General features: G+C 43.7%; 1 protein-coding gene across 7 annotated transcripts in view; it reads right to left on the bottom strand.

Annotated features, from left to right (window-relative positions):
- Positions 1-22,723, bottom strand: part of HIVEP3 (HIVEP zinc finger 3) — a 391,298-nt gene that overhangs the window by 219,398 nt on the left and 149,177 nt on the right. For 3 of the 7 annotated variants that reach the window (XM_033954082.1, XM_033954084.1, XM_033954087.1), the window contains exon 3: positions 8,973-9,073. The exons of the other annotated variants lie outside the window; for them this stretch is intronic. The gene's annotated coding sequence lies outside the window, so the exon portion shown is untranslated. The remainder of the gene's footprint in view (positions 1-8,972; positions 9,074-22,723) is intronic. 7 annotated transcript variants of the gene reach the window in all.

The raw sequence follows: 22,723 nt of genomic DNA, 5'->3' as shown, positions 1-22,723 counted from the left end.
ACATTACCTCTCTCCTAAAGTCACTTCATTGGCTTCCCATCCGTTTCCAAACACAATTCAAACTCCTCTTTACTGACCTACAAATGCATTCACTATCTCTCTTCACTTACCCCCTTCTGTGTCTCCCCCCCCCCCTTCCAATGAGCTCCACTCAGCCGGTAGGTCCCACCTATCTGTGCCCTTCTTCTCCACTGTGATGTCCAGACTCTGTCCCTTCTACCTTGCTGCACCATGAGCCTGGAACAAACCACCCGAATCCCTTCGGCGGACTCCATCTTTGGCAGTTCAAATCCCACCTCCTTGACACTCCTTTCAACTCCTAACTCCTCTCACCTTAGGTTCTGCATTCCAGTCCTATATGTCATCTCTGTCTGTCCAAGTTAGACTGTAAGCTCTTCTGAGCAGGAACCGTCTATAAATTGTCAAAATGTACAGCACTGCATACACCTCTCAGCGCTATAGAAGTGATAAATACCATGTTTCCCCGACAATAAGACCTATCCCGAAAATAAGCCCTAGCATGAATTTCGGGGTAGGTCTTAATATAAGCCCTATCCCAAAAATAAGCACTTTCTCCGTCCCCCACCACCGTGCAGCCATCCTTTCCTCCCATCCGAACTGCCGACCGCGAGCGAACCCTACATACCGGTAACTCCCTCCAAATCAGCATCGGGCACTAAACAGGCTGCTTCGGCCTTGTCCACCGGTGAATTCTCTCTGCCGTGTTACTAATGACACCATCACAGCAGAGGAAATTCACTGGTGGACAAGGCCGAAGCAGCCTGTTTAGTGCTGCCGGCCCGACGCTGATTTGGAGGGCTCAATCACAGTCAACGGGGTTCAGATGGGAGGGCGGGAAGGATGAAGGGTCAGTAGGGGACCCTAGCATCCAGTAACTATGATTTGGATTATTCTTCCCATTGTGCATCACTTTGTATTTGTCCACATTAAATTTCATCTGCCATTTGGACACCCAGTCTTCCAATTTCCTTAAGATCTTCCTGCAGTTTTTCACAGTCCACATGCGTTTTTAACAACTTTGAACAGTTTAGTGCAGGGGTCTCAAAGTCCCTCCTTGAGGGCCGCAATCCAATCGGGTTTTCAGGATTTCCCCAATGAATATGCATTAGATCTATGTGTATGCACTGCTTTCAATGAACGAACCCTGGATATTCAATACTTCAATACAACACCCTAAGTGACCTCCTCTTGAATTCCCCAACATATCAAGCACCGAAAACCCACTTATTCGACAAGTTTGCCTGATCCTCCAAGCCCCTGACCCATTCTTAGCCCTTTCAGGACCAAGGGACATATTTGTCCCATAACTTTAAAATCCTATAAATTTTGATTGGGATAGTCTACAGTTCTAAATTTGATATGTACGGATTCCATATGATACTGCCTTTATGTAAACAAACTGGTTCCGACATTCATTCATTAGCGTCGTTGCTAGATTGACGAGAAGATTCACTTGCCACACTGTCCATAAGCCAGAAGTGTGATTTTTTTAAATAAAAATAATGATATTTCACAAAAAAAATCAATTTTTTGGCATCTGCAAGCCCTTTTTACCATAAAAATGTCATCAAAACCACAAAAATTGGCCTACGATCCTTATGGTCCTGAAAGGGTTAACACCCCTCTGCCCCTCACTTCCCGCTTCTCTCCCCTTTTTCTCCCCCCTCTGCATCTACCTCTCTCTCCTTTTCCCTCTACTTCCTATCCCCCTTACCTATTTCGATACCTGCTCCCACAATCCCACTTTGTAACCAACAACTACTGTATACCTTCTTGAACTGAAAAGGTATGACAGGATATAAATAAAGGTATTATTATTCCCTATTATGCCCCCTCCTTTCTCCAATATTTTTGCCCTTTCCATGCACCTGGGGCATCCAATGCACCCAGTTACCCCTAAATACTGTTCTACAAATAAAATAAGCCATTAAGCAGTAGAAACAGTGCTGGGGAGGGGGAACAAAATTAGAAAACAGTCCTTGGCTGCAACAAAACTTCAGAGGGAGCAGTATCAGCCAAAACACAAAACAGCAATATGGATGGGGAGACGAGGGCGGTTTGTGCAGGGAAGGTGGCATCTGGAGCAAACACAAGGGTGCAATGCAATCAGAATGCTGATTGCAACAGCAAAAGGGACCAGAACTAAGCCTCTTTATTTCCTAAGACACTTAAATCTTGGCACAGGAACACCAATGGAGAGGCTAGGGTAGTCTGGAATGCAGACAATAAAACAGGTAAGGTGGATAGAAAGGAGAGCACGAATTGAAAAACAAACATTCTATTAGGCCTATTCTTATTTTTTTTAAGATTGTTTTAATAACCCACTTACATAAACAATCTTTGTGAACTTTTTAGGATTTATTTCCCCCCCCTTTTTTTTTTTTTTTTAAAGAAATTCACCCAAGGAGGTTTAAAAAAGAAATATAGCAAAACAATTGGAGGAGGAGGGTTAGAAGCAAAAAAAAAAAACATTCAAAATTTTGGTACTTTATAAGAGCAAAAGTCCATAATCAGAGCGACACCTTCAACTAAGGTTAAATAGCTCATATAGGAAGGGCAGAAGCAGTGATGTAGTAAGGAGGGGGCGGCCGCCCCAGGCGCTGTCTTGGTGGGGGAGCCTGCACCCACCCTTTTCTCTGCCCCCTGCTCCTTTCCACTTCTCCCCCCGCCTAATGCATGCCTTCACTTCCCCTCACCGCTCCTTTCCACTTCTCCCCCCACTTAATGCATGCCTTCATTTCCCCCCAACCACTCCTTTCCACTTCTCCCCCCACCTAATGCATGCCTTCACTTCCCCCCCCCCCGCTCCTTTCCATTTCTCCCTCGCCTAATGCATGCCTTCACTCCACTCCCCCCACCACTATGTACTTCTAGGCTTTCGCCAGTCCAAACACCAACTTCAACCTGTTCCTCACGCCAGTCTTAGCTCCCTCTCCGACATTACTTCCAGGTCTCATGCCTAGGAAGTGATGTCGGAGGGAGAGCAGACACCGATGCGGGCAGCAAGTCTGCGATGCTGCGCGCACTGGGAAAATTAAAGAGATACGGGGGAAGAGAAAGGAAGGGGGCGAGGGCGGGGAGGAGGGTCCGGAAGAAGTGGGTGGGGGGGGGGGCCCAGGCACTATTCACCCTCAATACGCCACTGAGTAGAATATCCCTGGTTTCAACCCAGGGTTGTGGAAGAATGCAGATGCACATTCTTCCCCTCCCCCCTAGCACTACAAGTGCAAAACATGTCTAAAGACCTCAACATTTTATATTTTGATGTATTTTAGGGTTTGGCCAGTTTGGCCATTGACGTGACGTGTATGTCATATGCAATTTGATTTTTATATGTAAGTGTGTAATTTGTTTTATAGTGTGTTTTTGATGTGATTTGTATGATAAATGTTATGTTTTATTTTGTATGTTATGTAACTCGCCATGGATAAGGGCAGGCAATACATAAACAAACAAACATATATACTTTAGATCAGGGGTCTCAAAATCCCTCCTTGAGGGCCGCAATCCAGTCGGGTTTTCAGGATTTCCCCAATGAATATGCATGAGATCTATTTGCATGCACTGCTTTCAATGCCTATTCATTGGGGAAATCCTGAAAACCCGACTGGATTGCGGCCCTCAAGGAGCGACTTTGACACCCCTGCTTTAGAAGGCAAGAAATGCAGGAGAGGGGAGAAAGGACATTTAAATAATTCTGTGCCTCGAACGCAGAGGAGGCAAGACTTTTTCAGCTGGAAGGCGTTTTGGAATGAGGGGCGTAGGATGAAGATAAATGGAAACCGCTTTGATTCGAGTAACTTAAAAGACTTTCTGTGAATTAAGAAAAGATTCTCCTGTACCCCAGGGTCAATATCATTGCATCCTGCCAGAGGAAAGGGCAGAGAGACTCCACTTCCCATTGTTCATAGGAACATGACGGCAAATAAAGGCCAAATAGTCCATCCAGCCTGTCTATATCCTCCTCTCTCTAAAAGATCCCACATGCCTGTCCTACGCTTTCTTGAAATCAGACAGTTGTCTCCACCGCTCTACTGGGAAAACTAGTCCATGCATCTATCGCCCTTTCTGTGAAGTATCTCCTTAGAATACTCCTGAGCCCAACACCATTAAGTTCTTGCTATGCCTTCTCCTTCCAGTTTCCTTCATTTGGAAAAAAAGAAGAATCACTTCCTGTGCATTAACGCCACAGAGATATTTAAATATCTCCATCATATCCCCTCTCTCCAATCTTTCTTCCAGAGCATACATATTAAGGTCTCTATGTCGATTCCCGTAAGATTTATGAAAAAGACCACCAACTAATTTTGCAGAAGCCCTCTGGACTGACTCCATCCTATTTATATCCTGTTTAAGGTGAAGTCTCCAGAATTGCACACAGTATTCCAAATTGGAACTCACCAGATACTTATACAATGGTGCCATCACCTCACTTCTCTTACTGGCCAATTCTCTCATTACGCATCCAAGCATCTATCTGGCATCTTCATACGCCACTATGGCCAGATTTAAGTTTTGAGTTATAAGGAGAAGGGAGAAAAATTCAGGCTGCAAGACAGCGTACACCGTTTGATATGGTGGATGTTCTACTTGAGGATTTCAATCCCTACAACTTCAGAATGGGGAAAAAAGTCCACAGAAAATTACGATAGTGACTAGAGAATGACACGGTGATTGTTACCCGCGGGTAACCCGCCGAAACGGGGAAAGAAAAAATAGTGGTCGCTGCGGGGCAGGGACAAGGCCATTCACCGCCCCATGGAGCGGTGAATGGACTTGTCTCCGCAGTGAGGCAATCAAGGATCGCGCGGTCCAGCAGCCCCCACCCGCCCGATCATAGCGTTCCGCCATCTCCCTCCCTCCACCTCACCTTAGATGCAGAGTTTGCCGGCTTTCTTTTTCGCCCAGCCGCACGCTTTCAAAGAGCCGCGCATGTGCGGCTGCTCAAGTTATTCAATCTTCTCCTCTGCTGCAATTTCCTTTTTCCGGTTGCGTCAGAAGAGAAGATTGAACAACAGAGCAGCCGCACAGGCATCTAAGGTGAGGTGGAGGGATGGAGTTGACTGAACGCTGCAATCGGGCTGGAGGGGGCTGCGCGTGTTCACGGCTCACACTAGGAAGGAGGGAGTTGGAGGGAAAGAGATTCTAGGTCAAGGGGATGAAGAGGGAGAGAAAGAAACCCACAGCAGGAAAGAAAGGGTAGGACAGGCAGGTGAGCCAGATGCTGGAAGCAGGGGGGGGGGGAAGAGGGAAAGAAGCTAGATGGGGGTTGACGAGAAGAGACACATTGGTGTGGAAGAGGAAGACAGGGGAAATCTGGACACAGAAAGGTAACAGAAACAGAGGGGAAATTATGTGCATGGGGGCATAGGGACAGAGACATAAAGGGGACATACATGCCATGGGGATGGTATATGGACACAGGGGGGGGGGGGGGGGCAAAGCCAGATACATAGGGGAGATATTAGAAATGGGGAAAATAGGAACACAGAAGCGAAATTGTTTGGGGACCGAGCTCGCAGGCTCCAGCGGCTTGCACAAATTACATTGTAACATGCCACGAAAGTAAGAGGGAGGGAGGTAGATAGATAGGCCGCACAAGAGGAGCTGAAGGGTGGTAGAAAGGAACAGATGGTGAAGGAGGGAGGGAAGGGTGGTGGTGGAAAGGAATAGAACAGACATTGAAGGAGGGTGGAGAGGAACAGACTCTGAAGGGAAATGTGGAAGATAGAGTGGGGAGAAGATGCTGGAAGGGAAGAAGACAGATGCCAGACTATGGGGGAGCTGAAGGAAGAAGATGGGTGCCAGACCAATTGGGGTGGGGGAGGGGGGGTGAAGGGAGAGGCACATTAACAGAGCAAATGGAAGACGCAGAGAGAAAACACACAGTGGATGGAAGGAATTGAATGAGAAGATGAGGAAAGCAGAAACCAGACAACAAAGGTAGAAAAAAAATTCTATTTATTTTCTTTTTCTTTTGCTTTAGGATAAAGTAGTATATTAGTTGTGTTGATAAAAATTTATAAACAAAGCCCTGCCAGCTGAACATCTCCTTCTCTAGTTCAGCAGCCAGAACTTTGATTTATAAGGAAGGAATAAGCTAAATATTGCAGTACTGAGGCTTATATGGATGTGCGGGGACGGTGACGGGGCGGTGAATGGGATGGCAGTGGCGGTGACGGGGCGGTGAAAGGGAATGAAGGGGACGGTGGGCCGGGGACGGGGCAGTGACGGGGACAGATTTTTTCCCCGTGTCATTCTCTAATAGAGACTGCTAATGGGGTGTTTGGAGGGGGGGGGGGAACAGGAAGGGACACATAGGACTTTTGCTTATGACAGCTGACGGCTGAATTTAAGAGCTGGGCAGTGTGCCTTAACAGTGGGTTTTGTAGAAGGCTCTGCTTGCATAACCTATAAAGGGTTCTTCATTCCTTCCTGGAATTACAGAAAATCTAATCCTTGAGAAAAAGCATGTAGCTACAGAAAAAAAAAAAAAAAAAAAGCCTGCAAGCAAACGGACCTGCGGGTGTTTTTCTTTCTCCTTCCCCACCCTAGGGGCTCTTATTTAAACCTGGCTCTAGTTCAGATGATACCAATAACGCCTTTCCTCCCCTCCACCACACCCCTATAGCACTCCCCTCCACCACACCCCTATAGCACTGCCCAAACCACCATCCCCAGAAGACACTGGCCTCAGTCTGTACTCAAATCAAAAATAAAAATGCCCTTTCCCTAATACTGCAACCCGCAAAAATAGATCTCCTGCAAAAAGCACAATTTCACAACAGATTAAAATTTTACACAGTTTCGCCTACTGCAGCTGGCCGAGTTTTCAGACAAGTACGTACACAAAGTGCTAGGTTTACAGAGCTGGATTAAATTGCTCGTGTGCTGTACTCGTCGGCTCAATCTCTCTCATGCTGCTAACCCAGCCAAGACGAAGTGTATTTGTTTCCGCTGCCAGATACATGGCTTCAATTGTTCTGAAGAGCACAGGACCATAATATTCAAAATGATTTAAACAGCCAAGCGAGGCCATTATGGTTACTGCTTAAGGATGACCCAGATTCAGGACCCATGTTTGCAGGGTTCCAGAGTAGCCTGGAGCAGAGCCTAGAATCGTCACGTTAATTAATAAAGAGTGCTTTGGGAGGGGAACCCTGGATATTACAGAATCTGTTTTCTCACGGATTCAAGAAAGCATCCTTCTCTTGGTGAGTTAAAAAGTACAGTGAAACCCTGGATAGCGAGTAACGTGGTTTGCAAGCGTTTTGCAAGAGGAGCAAACCATTTCATTAAATTTAAACTCGATAAATGAGCGTTGTCATGCAGTACGAGCACGTACACATGCATCATGTCATCAGAACCCACAGTTGAAGCGCGCACGTCTCGCACTGAGTGCGGCTGAACGTAATAAAAGCGTTGCGTCCAATTTGTCCACAGTTCAAGCACGCACTACATACGCGCATCTTAGGCCGAGCGCAGCTGGACGTAATAGAAGCGTCACGTCCAATCGACCTATAGCTCCAGCGATCACAGCATGCAGTGTTTTGTATTAAAGGTTTTGAATTGTGGCACGAATCGTCCGAGTTTCCATTATTTCCTATGGGGAAATTCACTTTGACATACGAGTGCTTTGGATTACGAGCATTCTTCTGGAATGAATTATGCTCGCAAACCAAGGTTTTACTGTATACACACACAAAATAAAAACTAAATGCTATCCAGACAGACAAAATACCCATCCTTCATGCCTATTACCCAGCCCCCCCCCTCAAACATCTACCACCACAAAGCCCTAGGTGTCACTGAACTCTTCAGCAGAGCCTCCAAATTAAATTCCTTTCAGAACTTCCAGAAGGAGCTTGTTCTTTAAGATATAGCCCTGGATTATCGCTGGCCCTAGCAGATTACATTCCGAGAATTTATTACAGCTGGGGACGCTAAGAGCAACCTAACTCGAGTTGCTCCATCAAGTCCAGCAAATAGATCAGAGCTAACCCATGAACAATAGAAGTATTAAAAGCAGCACTTTAAAAAGTTCAGCCTTTCAGAAACTGGGACCCATGAAGACCCTTTATAGTGTGGAATTATAAGAAACTGACCTTGTCACATAGGAAAGTCAGAAACACAAATGGGCAGTGGCCTGGCACTTAGCTGGGTATAGGGTTTTGGGGCAGAGGGGGAGGGAGGAAGGAGGCAGATAGGAAAGAAGGGGCTGGGTCATAGGTAGGTCTAAGCAGGTTAAAACAGGAGTAAGAAAAAGGAGGTAGCTGAGGGTATTAGAGGGTGAGGGGTAGCTGCAGTTAGGAATGAGAAGTCTAAGAAGTGGTGTCAAGGGTGGAAACTAGAAGCATGAAGCATGAAGAGTTGGCAAGTGCATGATCTCCATTTTGCCTGCATCTCCAACTGCTCTCTCCCACCCCACCCACCCCAATTTAGGGGACACAGGGGGGTCACTCTTTCATCCCACATACAATATCGACACACAACGAAACATCTAAGAAGAAGGGTGGATTTATGGCCGCAGCAGTAGACTACTCACATTTGTTAAACACAGTTTACAGTATCTTGCAATTACATACATGAGTGCAACTTATAGTATAATGCAATTACACATATGAATCCTTGTAAAGATTCTATCTAGATCACTTCAGGGCAGGTTGCCTAGCCTTTTGAGTCACACAGCTCCCACTATTTTCCGCCTTACCAGATGAAGCACAATTTCCGCCCTGCCTGGGCATACACTGCATAAATGCCAATACACTACCATCATTTCTCTCATAAGGAGTTGCCTTAAAAGCACATTCCCCTTCCTAACCATTGAAATGTGTGATGTCACCACGTCAACACCTGTGCATGTGCGAAGGCCCACCAAATGGGCCAATATACCCTTACCTCCTCTTTCCACATTTCCCAAATCTGCTAAACCTTCACCATCCAACACCTACCCAACTCTTCCAAATCAACAGGTGGGCTGAATTCACATTCACATTTTTCAACTTCATCCAGCTTTCTGACTACTGGAGGTAACTCCCCAATTCGGATTCACCTGTAAATATAACAAAAGGAGGAGGAAATTGCTGACCCCTTCAACCCACTTTCCAAAATAACGATCAAAGCAATTACAAGTGGAACATATGCATTTGTGATTAGCTTTTGAGATCTCTGCTCCATTTGTTGGATTAGTGTTGGAATGCGGAAAGGATGATGAAAAACATGAAGTAGGGAATATTTGTTATACTGTCCATCAATCTAATCTAATCTCTAGGTTTGTATACTGGATCACCTCTATATATCTAGAGCTCGACTCGGTTTACAATAAAGTCAGTAAGTACAGATATTGAAGATAGTTAAGAGATTATCTGAGCAGTTTACAATATTAATACAATAAATGGGAAGAGGTGAGGGTAAATTAAGAGGGAGGCAGGGGGAAGAATTAGGTTATATAGAGGAAAGAAGGGAGAAGGGTATAAAAGGGGGGGTGTGCATAAGAGAATTAGAAGCTCCTTGAAGTAACTGATTAACTGGTAGCTCGCAATGACTAATTTCATTTAGGAATTCCATTTCTGAAAGCAGGAAAAAAAAATCATCCTCCAATTAATTTTAGAAACAAAAAGGTGAAGGCAAATGAAAACATGTGAAATCTTACTACTAGACTAAGTATAATGCTCTCTCATCAGGTCTGTGCCACAACATGGGTATACAGGGAGATCGGAGCAGAACAAGCTAAAATTAACTCAAATCCAAATACGACAGGTTTGGTATAGTAGTTTTTAAATTTATTTTACTGATTTGACACAGGGTTTCTATTCTTAGGCGTTTGTGAACTGTAAATGTTTATTTTCTAACTAATTAGGGGATATTTGTATATACAAATAGGTGCGTGTTTTGATTTCTAATCTAATTTCCATCTTATATACCGGATCATTCCAGCAAGGACTCGAGCCAGTTAACAAAGATTTAAAAGAATATAATAGAAAACAGTAATGAAGGTAATAGAAAAATTTTCAATAAATTAGATCAGTCCTCAATTAAGAATCTCTGAAAGAGATAAGTTTTCAGATTTTTCCTAAAAAGTGATAGAGATAATGACGTTCTGATAATCGAGGGAAGATCATTCAAACTTTTACCAAGGAATAGGCTAAGGAATGTGAGAATTTACCTAGTGTTTTAATCCCTTTAACAGAAGGGAAGAGCAATTTAAATGTATGTATATTCCTTGTAGTGTGAAACCGAAGAGAGTTAAATGATAGAGGTAATAAAGGCGAAAAAATTCCATGTAAAATTTTAAAAAATTACATTGGCACACTTAAATTGAATTTGCCAGTAAACAGGAAGCCAATGAAGTAACCTCGACAATGGAGAGGCATGATCATATTTATGTCTTCCAAAAATTAATTTGGCCGCAGTGTTCTGAATAAATCGTAGCCTCTTCAGATTTAATTTGGTTAATCCAATATGCAGGGAATTTACATAATCCAGATGTGCCAAAATAATCGCTTGAATCAAAACCGCAAAATGATTTTGATGAAAAAAACCTCAAACTCTCCTCAACATCCGTAAACTAAAATAGCACTTTTTAGATAAATTGTTAATTGGATTATTTAAAGATTCCTTGTTTATATGTTGCATTGCTGGTGATGGTAGATCCTGCTACATCTTTAGCAAATCTAAACATTGATTGGATTTTGTGGTTTCAAAAGGGGAAAATGAAAGCGATGGCTTGATTGTCCCTTAATATTTGGGTATATTGTAAGGGTTCATAGACAACTCGGCGAAAGACAAAGGCACGCGCCGACAACTGAGCGCAAGACGGAGGCGCGCGCTGAAGAAAATTACAGTTTTTAGGGGCTCCGACGGGGGTTTTTGTTGGGGAGCCCCCCCCCAGCTTACTTAATAGAGATCGCGCTGGCGTTGTGGGGGGTTGTAACCCTCCACATTTTACTGTAAACTTAACTTTTTCCCTAAAAACAGGGAAAAAGTGAAGTTTTCAGTAAAATGTGGGGGGTTACAACCCCCCACAACGCGGCGCGATCTCTATTAAGTAAAGTGGGGATATTCCCCCCCCCCCCTTCGGAGCCGTAAAAACAGTAATTTTCACAGCGCGCGCCTCCGCGCTTCGCTCAATTGTCTGTACGCGCCTTTGTCCCGGCGCACTTTTGACCTGACACCTATTGTAAGAGTTGGCCAAGATGTTTCCCCGATCGGGCAATCTGCCCTGCTGTTTTGACTATTTTTTTAAATTGTTTTATTTCTTGCTTCTTGGTCCGATTACGTGGATGATAATATTTCTCTCTCTTTATTGTTTGGTAAATTGAATCCATTACAATATTTCTAAGGATTACATTTTTTATGTGCTTGTATAATTTAAAAAGTCTATTAATAACGAGTTAAATATAAAAAAAAGACTGTTTTTCACTGGGTTTATGTCTCATCATTCGCTCTGTAACTTCCCCACCTCAGCACTGTCTATTGATGCATCTTCTTGTCCAGTTTGTCTGACTTGAGTAGCTTATAAGCGGAGACTTAGTGGGGATATGATAGAAACCTACAAGATCATGAAGGGCATAGAGAGAGCAGAGAGGGACAGATTCTTCAAACTTTTCAAACATAAAACTGGTGTTATTTCTAGCCACGTAGTGTGGGGTTAGCGCGCGCTAATCTGCGTGCACTAAAGACGCTAGCACACCTTAGTAAAAGGAGCCCACTGCCTTAGACGCACCCTACTTATGTCAGGGTTTTCTTGGCCGAAACAATTGCGCCTACGTCCAAAACAGGCAACTACATGAGAAACATATCCACATCTGCCCTCCTAACCACGCCTACTTTCTGGTAGGCGCCTACCATCCAATGAAGTGCAATTAACATCAATTACAATTATTTAGTTAATTGGCAATTATCGGCACCAAATAAGCTTTTTAAACAATATAGGCACCTACATTGGTCTGGCACGCCAATCTAGGTGCCTATGTTTAGGCCTCAAAGCCAGCGAACCGCCTACATGTTGACTCTCTTGCATGGTGCATATCTTGAAGGGAAGCCTCTAAATGATATATTCTCCCTCTCTCTCCCCTGATGTAATTTTGCTGTTTTTGCTGTTCTTTTATCTATTTCTTATGTAACTCTCTTCTTACATCCTGTACTTCACTGATTGTCCAGCCTTCTTCGAATGTGAACCGCCTAGAAGTCTTTCGACTATGGCGGTATAGAAGAATAAAGTTATTATTATTATTATTATAAAAGAACAAGAGGGCATTCGGAAAAGCTGAAAGGGGACAGATTCAAAACGAATGCTAGGAAGTTTTTCTTTACCCAGCGTGTTGTGGACATCTGGAATGCGCTTCCAGAGGGCGTAATAGGGCTGAGTACGGTGCATGGGTTCAAGAAAGGATTGGACAATTTCCTACTGAAAAAAGGGATAGAGGGGTATAGATAGAGGGCTACTGCACAGGCCTTAGACCTGTTGGGCCACCGCATGGGCGGACTGCTGGGCACGATGGACCTCTAGTCTGACCCAGTGGAGACATTTCTTATGTTCTTATGACTGTCTCTTCTATGTTTTGATGTACAGCGCTATAAAAATGATTAGTAGTAGTTTTGCACCACAGGTTCTACTACGGGATACTTTTTCCAGTGAAATCAAATATGAACATGTGCACCACTTACATAGTAAAGTTTCTAGTACAGAAAAAGTCACAAACTGAGTGAAGGATACAAGAAAAGTGGTAGTTTTCCAGTGTTTCTCCATTAAGCACGTCAATTAATTTTTGGCATTAGAGATGATTTATCAGTTCCCTAATTTATTTTATTTGTTTATTTCTAAACCGCCTATACTCAAACGGTTTAAATTTTAAAACATTCATAACAGTTTGGGAGACAGTACTTTATATAAATGCATTCAATTACATTACAAATTACATAGCAATTTATCCCACTTAAAAGCAACGGGCTAGATTCACTAAAGCCCCCTTACCTGTCCGATCCTGTTCCGATCCGTTTCAGAGTCTTGCTGGACAACCTATTCACTAAAGGCTCCCCATGCAAATGACCTAATCGGAAACACGCCCACAAGCGATCCCACAGATCCCCGAAGACCGATCGTGACGCAGGCGCAGACCATCATTGATGGCTGTACATGCAATTCGCGCATGCGCTGCTCTCCTGCACCAGCGAGGTCAAAACAAAGGGGGGAAGGGTTGGGGAAGTAACGGCAGGCAAAGGCCATTGATTCAAATTAGGTCAGAAGAGCTGCTGTTATCATCCAGGCTGCTGGGTTGGGGGACAAAAGGGGAGAAGATAGGGCAGGGCAACTTGGATGCAAGGCAGACCCATGCAGATGCCCTAGCCAGAACACGAAACCCTCCCCGCCTCTCCTTCTCTCTGCCGCCCTTCCCCGCAGTCCCAGCCCATGGTTTTAAGGTGGTGCTACACTGCGGGGAAGGGCGGCAGAGAGCAGGAGAGTCGGGGCGGCACTTTTCCCCACCGAGAAGCAGGCTTGCTGCTTAAACACACGAGGCAGGCAGGGCGGCAGAGAGTAGGGGCTCCTGCAGGGCTGGTATTCCAGGGCGGGAGAGAGCAGGAAAGGAGCGAGCGACTGGGTCCTCATCAGTCGCTTGGTTTCGGATCGGCCGGCCCAGTCGGTGTGCCTGAAAAATGTCGGTGAATCGCTGCCTTCCTAGATTTGCATGCCATTTCCCCCTCATTTGCATGCGCAGATCGAATCGGGTGCGGACAGGATCGGCCAGAAGGTTAGTGATTCGGGTCGGGGCGGCAAACCGATCGGTACACGATCGGTTTGCTTAGTGAATCTAGCCCAATGTCCGAAAACTCAACGAGTCCACATTTAACTACACACACTAACCCCACTAAGGTGCGCTAACCGATAAGCACGTGCTAAATGCTAACGTGTCCATAGACTAACATGCATGCATTAGCGTTTAGCACGTGCTAATTCGATTAGTGCACGCTAATCAGTTAACGCACCTTAGTAAAAGAGGGCCTAAATAAAGCACAGTAATCAAAATTCAGAATTCTTATTAAAACTTGCCGACCATTAACCAACGCAATTTCAAAGAAAGGCCTCCACAAACAATTGCGTCAACATCTATCAGGGCAGGTCCCTCAGGATTCCGGAGAGGGAATTCCAGAATTTTATCCCAGCTAAGGACAACATTGCTGCTCTAGATCTTACATATCGAACAGTCTTCTCTTTCATGGAAATCAATCTCATGCAAACCTGTCCCACCGGTGCATTTAGCCAGTGAATTTGGGGGCCACTTAAACTTTCCTTTGCCACAGGTAACTTGGCTTGAGCTGCAACTGAAAACAGACATTAGCTTAATCCAGAATCCCTTCCATTCGTTGTTGTTATTGTGAATAATCTAGCTGATATGCCTAGCACAACTGACAATCTTCGAGCCTCTTGGCATGACAGCAAGGATCCGAAACCCTGTGCTAAGGGTTACCTCGTTCCTCAACCCTGAGAATATCACTTGAACAACACTCCAGAAACCCATCAGGCAAAGACTAGAACTTCCCCATCTCGAGCACCATCTGCTAGGTAAAATAGAAAATGATGAGTACTCCCCCGATATTCGCGGGGGTTCCGTTCCAGGAACCCCCGCGAATCATTGAAAACCGCGAATACGGTTTTACAATGGGGGAGACTGGAGAGGGCAGCAGGAGAGAGCAGCTGGAGCACCGGTGAGTGCAGGAAATCACTCGCTGTATGCTCTGACCGCCTCTTCCTGCACTAAGTCTGGCCTCACCAATCAAGAGCTGTGTGTCAAAACAACTCCTGATTAGATAAGGCCCAACTTAGTGCAGGAAGAGGCGGTCAGAGCATACAGCGAGTGATTTCCTGCACTCGCCGGTGCTCCAGCTGCTCTCTCCTGCTGCCCTCTTCTTGTCGGCGGTTCACGGTCGGAAAATACCGTGAATGACCGGGACCGCCGGCCACGAATGACCGGTGGACACTGTATGAACCTCACGACAAATTCCTGGAAATCATGAGCACCTTACCACATTGAGGTTAGCTACTAGGATTTATAAAGAAGTAAGGCAATTTTAATTTTGTGCAGCTGAAAACTTACTAAATAGAAAAAAATACCCCTCTTGTACAGCTTCCTCTGCATGGATGACAAATCTGATATTTTATCCTTTATAAACTCAGGGGTTTTTTTTTTAGTAATTTTGAGGGACTTCCTCAGCAATTTTGGGATAACACCCAGAAAGAAAGAAAAGTCTTGTAAATCTGATAAACTGAGGTAAAACAAAAGCCCTTTAAAGGGGGGGGGGAACAAACAAACCAGAAAATAAACTCTGATCACACTTTATGATGACAAAAAAAAAAAAGCCAGCGTGTACACCTCTGAGAAAACCAAAAAGTGAACATATTCATTTATTTTTCCATGCATATGCAACTACAGCTCTTTGCAAAACCAAAGAGTTGACCAAAAATTCCAAATATTCCAGTGGTATTAACTTATGACACCATTTTATTTGGTACATTGATGGGAGCTAAAAGCCAAATGTCAAATCGAAATAACAAACTTCTATTTATAATGACAGGAGTTGCCCTACAGCTCATTTTAAGGAACTGGAAGAACTGGGATCGATTAAGTTACAATTTTTGGTGGGAATCTCTGTGTTACATTTTTAAAATGGAACGTTTCATGGCCGTACAGCAAGGGCGTTACAGAAAGTTTATGGATGTTTGGGAGCCATTGGCTAAATTTTGTAAGGAAGAATAATTGATTTTATTTTATAGACTTATAAACATACACATCCAGGGTGGGGTGGGGTGGGGGGAGGGAGTTGCACTGGAACTTGATTCAGGGTATATATGGATGGGTTTTATTTTATTTGAGTATTGGGTGGGAAGGTGGGGGAAAATTTAACTGTATATTAATGTCTGAAAGTTTATTGTGCTTGTCTTGTGATATTTTATGTATATGAATTACTTGTTGCACAATTGTAGTTTGAAAATCTAATAAAGATATATTTTTTTTTAAAATCCAAACTTCTGAATTTGTCATTCCTTTTTTAGTATCCAATAAACTCAAACACTTAACAGCTGCCAAAATTACAGAACTACCGAGACATTTCTTAACGAAAGAAAAAGCCTCAGGTACTAACTAGGTGAGCAACGTAAGTGCCCTACCTTCCACTAACCACATCATCGGCATTAATAAAAAACTTTCATTAGAACGGTTAATGACGTCTTTCCTTTCGTTTAGAATGGTGTCTCAGCAGTTCTGTCATTTTGGCAGTTCTTAAGTGGCGATATTTAAGTTAAGAGATTCATGCTTTTTTAGTCCTTCCAACAACAACAACAAAAATCTTAAATATCTTTGCAAAGGCAGAATTAATTTTGAGAATATTGTGCGTGCCCATTTCTATTTTAATTATTATTATTTTCTTTAATATCCAAATCAGGCTCACAGTTCTAGAAACACATGCACTCATAGCATTCACAATGCCTCAGATTCCTACAGCAACCTGGGCCAAACTCATTGCATTGAGTTTGAAACTTCTGTGGCACAAAATCTTTGATTCTTAAACACATTTTCATAAATTAGCATAGGCTATTAGTTAAAATGCAGAAAAAAGTACTTTTAAAGAAACTCTAATTTTGCAAACATTTGAAAGATTCAAATTGTACTACCGTGTTTCCCCGAAAATAAGACCTATCCCGAAAATAAGCCCTAGCATGATTTTTAAAGGTGCTCCCAATATAAGCCCTACCCCAAAAAATAAGCCCTAGTTAAGATCGACCCCCGAAGCCCTTTCCAAATGCCCCCCCGCCACTCCCCGACACTAGTGCTGCCCGATTCGATGAAAAAAAAAAAAAAAAAAAAAATCGGACTTTCAATTCAGCGACCCCCCCACCCCAGCGAAACCTGACATACCTCTGCTCCAAAGCCTCCAAAAATAGCAAAAGGCGGCAGCGCTCTGAACAGGCTGCTTCGTGGTCTTCCCCACCAGGGCCGGGGCTTCCCTCTGCAGTACCTTTCTATCCCTCCCTCCCATCCCCCTGTGCAGCAGAACCCCACTGAACCTCCCACCGTGAGACTGACATAAGTCCGCTCCGAGGCCTCCAGAAACAGCAATGGTGGCAGTGCTCTGAATGGGCTGCTTCGTGGCCTTTCCCACCGGAGCCCTTCCCTTTGCCGCATCACTGATGACATGCCCAGTCCTTGAGGCTGCCTACTGATCAGGTTTCTCAGGCTTTCCCTAATGAATATACATGAAAGACATTTGCAAAAAAAAAAAAAAAAAAAAGTTGTATGTATGCAAATCTCTCTCATGTATATTCATTAGGGAAAGCTTGAGAACCTGACCAGTGGACAGCCTCAAGGACTGGGCATGACGACCACAGCATTGGGGCGACAGGGGTACATGTCTGTGCTTTTGTGCCTATGCATAAAGATAGACAGATGGAGCCCCCACAATAGACACTACTGCTAGGGCAAAATGTGCCTAATTAAGAGGGACAATAAACACAGAAACCAGGTTTTTTAACTCTACTTTCCAATCTTACTTCTGAGCAAAACATTCCCAGGCAAGAGCTTAGCCAAGGCAGATGCCACCGACCTCACTCTCACCCGCCCCACTTTTCAAAAAGAGATCCTGGAAGACGTCAAGACTCCCATCAAGGAGACATAACAGAGAATTCCCATTGTACAGTCATTCAAAAAAAACAACAAAAAAAACCCAACGTATTATAGTAACTGTTTCTTTCTGCCCCTCCCCCTCAATAGAAACCCAGCAGGGGTTGGCGGGAAATTTTTTTTTTAACTCTTTGCCAAACTACCACTATTCATTTTCCATCCATTACTCTTGCTAATGTCAAGCCACTCAGCGCACGCCCATTAATTAATAAGTCTGTTACACAGCCTACAAAACCTGCTTGTTAGTTCTTCAAAATGCTTAATAGAGCCATCTGATTCTTGGGGAGGGTAGGTGCGTGTGGTCTTCCATTCAGGAGTTCCACGACTTTAAACTAGACTGCATGCTATTTTTTCTTTAATGAGCTTTTCAACAACAAAAACAACAACAACAAAAAAATCGACAACGGATTCTGGCATCAAAATACTTCTAAAACAGCATGTGCCCAGCGATACAAACCTTGCCGCTCATAATCAACTTTCCAGCTCTGTCGTTAACACAAAACGTCAGCAAACCATCAGTGGAAGATACAAATTTTTATCTCTGTTAACAATTTTTAAATTTCATGCCTTGCCAATGTGAAACACAGCAGACGACATATTACCTGGTTTTCATTAACCATCAATCGTTTTCTCTCTTTCATGCCTACAGGTTCATATACTAATGGCTCATTCTCTCTCTCCAGCTATATAGCAAGTCTCCACAGATTTAAAAATTAACCCTCCCCCTCCCTTTAAGAGGAATACTGCTCAGCGAACCGTTGGTAGTTGCAAAAATATCTTCCCTACTTGCACTCAGAACAGAATTTCAGTAATATTTCTACTACTTAAACTGAAAAAAAAAAATAATAATGCCCCCCGTTTTGCAAAGGGGGGAGGGGATAGTTGCTCCCCCTCTGTTTCTGTTCAAACCCTTCTTAATGACTTACAAGTGCATTCATTCTGTGTAGCTCCTTGGTGTCTCTCCCTACACCCCCTTCCAGGGGAACTTCATTCATCTGGTTAAGTTCACTCTTACCTGTACCTTTCTCCTACTCTGCCAACTCCAGGTCCAACAGGATCTGCAGTACCTGTGAAGAAGGCCTAGCTTTGTGTAGTTTCTGATGGCTCCTCTTATCTTCCTGTGCCAGTAAACATAAGAATAGCCTTACTGGGTCAGACCAATGGTCCACCAAGCCAAGTAGCCCGTTCTCACAGAGGCCAATCCAGGTCACTAGTACCTGGCCAAAACCCAAGGAATAGCAATATTCCATGCTACCAATTCAGGGCAAGCAGTGGCTTCCACCCCCCCTGTCTTTGTCAATAACAGACTATGGACTTTTCCTCCGGGAACTTGTCCAAACCTTTCTTAAAACCAGCTACGCTATCTGCTCTTATCACAACCTCTGGCAATGCTCTGTCTCTCTGGCCCTATTCAAATCTAGGATATAAGTCCATCTTTTTATTTAAAAGAATTATACACAGCCCAAATCCTAAGTGGTTTCCAAACAACCATACACAATTACAATTTAAAAAAAAAAAAGTTATGTCAGGTCTCACCAGGGTGGGGTTGCTGAAACGGCGAGTCCAATTTTCTGGGACAATGAATCGATTCACCAAAGTGAATTGGTGAATCCATTTGAAATCAGCAAAATCGGGTAGGACAAGCAGGTCTAGGGCCCGGTGAATCAAAGATAACACTTCTGGAATCGACAAAAAGGATCCCCGAATAAAAACCGGAAGGTATCGACACAAAACTCTCCAGATCAAGAGCTATAACTTCATTTGTGATTGAGCATGAGCGGCGCTTAAATGGCAACCCCGGAAGTGAAGCCAATGCCGGACGGACTTCTACGGTCGGGGTCCAGTACGTGGCAAGACGGACTGATATACGTTGGAGCTAGCTTGGACGGTGACTCCGGCGGTGGGGCTGATGCCAGGGAGACTTTTACGGCTTGTGTCCCCCATGTGTGCGGCAATATGGATCAGTAGCAAGAATGCACATTTTTTTTACCACATTCATACAAGGTCTTGCCTATCTCAGGGAAGAGGAGGAAAAAACAAAACAAAACACACACATATCTTAAGAGTGGAACTTAAGAAGTAAAACGGATAATTACAGATGCTTTAACACTGCCTCAAAAATGAATACGACTGCTGGGCAGACTGGATTGACTACACAGGTCTTTTATCTGCCGTCATTTACTATGTTATTATACAGTATATCTATTTGGATTTACTAACCGCCTATATGAAGAGATTCTCCCAATTTTTTACTCTATACAACATTGGTAACCAATGTAACTGTTCAAGGCTGCTTTTAACCCCTTATTCACCTATTGTCCTTTTCGCCTATCTTGAATAGATTGGTAAGCTCTGTTGAGCTGGGACCATCTCTTACGTCTTCTGTAGAGCACTACAGAACTCACTATTAGTAGTGATAATAATAATAACTTTATTCTTATATACTGCCAGACCATGACAGTTCAAGGCGGTTTACAACAAGAGAAACTGAACAGTCAGCGACTTGTACAAATCATTAAAAAAAGTACATAATGAACAAATGAACTAAAACAGTAAAAACTTAGGTTACAAATCTATCAGATAACTGCGTCTTTACTAATTTTCTGAAGGAGTAGTAAGATGAAACACATGGAATAATTTTACCGAGCCAGTCGTCCATTTTGGCTGTCTGATAGGGTTGTGAGGTATGATAGAGGTCTACAAAATGAGCAAAGTGGAACAGGTAAGTGTAAAATCAGCTGTTTGATATTTCAAAAAAGAAGTACAAAGACTAGAGGACATGCTATGGGTGCAAGTAGTCAATCACAATATAAAACAAAGAGAGATCGAGACCTCGATCTCTCTTTGTTTTATATTGGAGCTTTCATTTAAATCATCCTATAAGCTATACATATCATTCTTCAATAACAAATGTGAACTATTTTTTTTAATCTCACTTATCTTCAATGTGCTGTGAAGAAACTGTTAATGTTTTTTTTTGCTGAATAAAGGTTTAAATGGACTTGAAAGCACGCCACCACCACCATTCTGGTCTGCAGAAGATGACGGCGAGATTGGAATTAAGGAGGAGGTGTTTTTAAAAATCTTGATTATTATAAAAGTTTTATCTTTAGGATAGGTCTGGAAAGTACCGTATTTTCACCCATATACCGCGCACCCGTGTAAAACGCGCACACGGGTATAGCGCGCGGGGAACAGAAATTTATGTAAAAAATTTTTACTATAGCGCGCACACGCGTATACCGCACATGCCGTCCCGACTCTCCTTTCCGAAGGACCGCTCGCACCCCCACCCGAAGGACCGCGATGCTGTTTCCTCTTCCGACGGGCCCGCATTTTCTCTAACGTCAGAGAAAGGGCGGGACTGCCGGAAGAGGAAGCAGCGCAGCGCAGGGCTCAGAGAAGGGGCAAGACTGCCGGCAGAGGAAGCAGCTGGGCTCACTGGCATCCGGAAACAACAGTAGGCAGCTTCTCCATGCGGGAGAGGGAGGGGGGGAGGCTGTGGGGGTGCGAGCGGTCCTTCGGGTGGGGGTGCGAGTGGTCCTTCGGGGTGATGAATCGGACACCGGGGGGGAAGGGGGGTTGGGAACTATGTAAAAAAAAATTTGTACAACGTGCTCACGCGTATAACGCGCACGGTTATGCACGGTTTGTAAAATCGTGTATAACGCGCGCGTTATATGCATGAAAATACGGTTAGTTATAAGGCAAAGATTGTGTGGTTGGTCTTTTTTGTTGTTTTATATTAAAGGGATTAACCTCGAAACAGCATTTTTATGGAAAACATAGGTAATGTTGGCTGTCAGATCCCCGATCCGAATACGATTCATTGAAGTTTCTTCACAGCACATCTAAAGATAAGCAAGATTAAAAAATTTTTTACATTTGTTATTGAAGAATGATATGTATGGCTATAAATTTATTTAGATGAAAGTTGCAAAATACAACAAAAAGGAAGCGAGACTGGCAACGATCGGGTACTTAAATTCCTGCCGGCAATGAAATGTTGAGCTGATAAGGGTTGTATCGCTAAGGTCTGTATCGCTAAGGGTTGTATCGCTAAGGTACATTAACAAGCTTAAGCTGAAGTAGAAATAAGTTTGATTATTTTTGCTTCTAATTATTTATGAAAATAGCCAAATTTAAGAATGGGCACAAGTAGCACATTTAAACAAATCATACAAAATATTTTTGCACTCAATGCATAATTAAGATCTGGAATTTGTTGCCAAAGATGCAACAAAAGAAGTTAGCATAACTGGGTTTAAAAAAAAAAAAACCCAAACAAAACAGAATGTTTGGACAAATTCCTGGAGGAAAAAATATAAACCACCAATAAGGCAGTGGTTCCCAACCCTGTCCTGAAGGAACACCAGGCCAATTGGGTTTTCAGGCTAGCCCTAATGAATATGCATGAAGCAAATTTGCATGCCTATCACTTCCATCATATGCAAATCTCTCTCATGCATATTCATTAGGGCAAGCCTGAAAACCCGATTGGCCTGGTGTTCCTCCAGGACAGGGTTGGGAATCACTGCTCTAGAGCAGGGGTAGGGAACTCCGGTCCTGGAGATCCATATTCCAGTCGGGTTTTCAGGATTTCCCCAATGAATATGCATTGAAAGCAGTGCATGCAAATAGATCTCATGCATATTCATTGGGGAAATCCTGAAAACCCGACTGGACTACGGCTCTCAAGGACTGGAGTTCCCTACCCCTGCTCTAGAGCAGTGGTTCCCAACCCTGTCCTGGAGGAACACCAGGCCAATTGGGTTTTCAGGCCAGCCCTAATGAATATGCATGAAGCAAATTTGCATGCCTATCACTTCCATCATATGCAAATCTCTCTCATGCATATTCATTAGGGCTAGCCTGAAAACCCGATTGGCCTGGTGTTCCTCCAGGACAGGGTTGGGAATCACTGCAATAAGGTATGTCTGGGGAAAGCCAGTTTATTCTGGGTGTAAGTAGCATGAAATCAATGGTTTTTGTATCCTGCAGATACTTCTTCTAAACAACACTGGGCA

This window comes from Geotrypetes seraphini, chromosome 8 (assembly GCF_902459505.1).
Source record: "Geotrypetes seraphini chromosome 8, aGeoSer1.1, whole genome shotgun sequence".
NCBI lineage: Eukaryota > Metazoa > Chordata > Amphibia > Gymnophiona > Dermophiidae > Geotrypetes > Geotrypetes seraphini.
The sequence above is the reverse complement of the archived record's forward strand: the minus strand, read 5'-3'. Positions and strand labels throughout refer to the sequence as shown.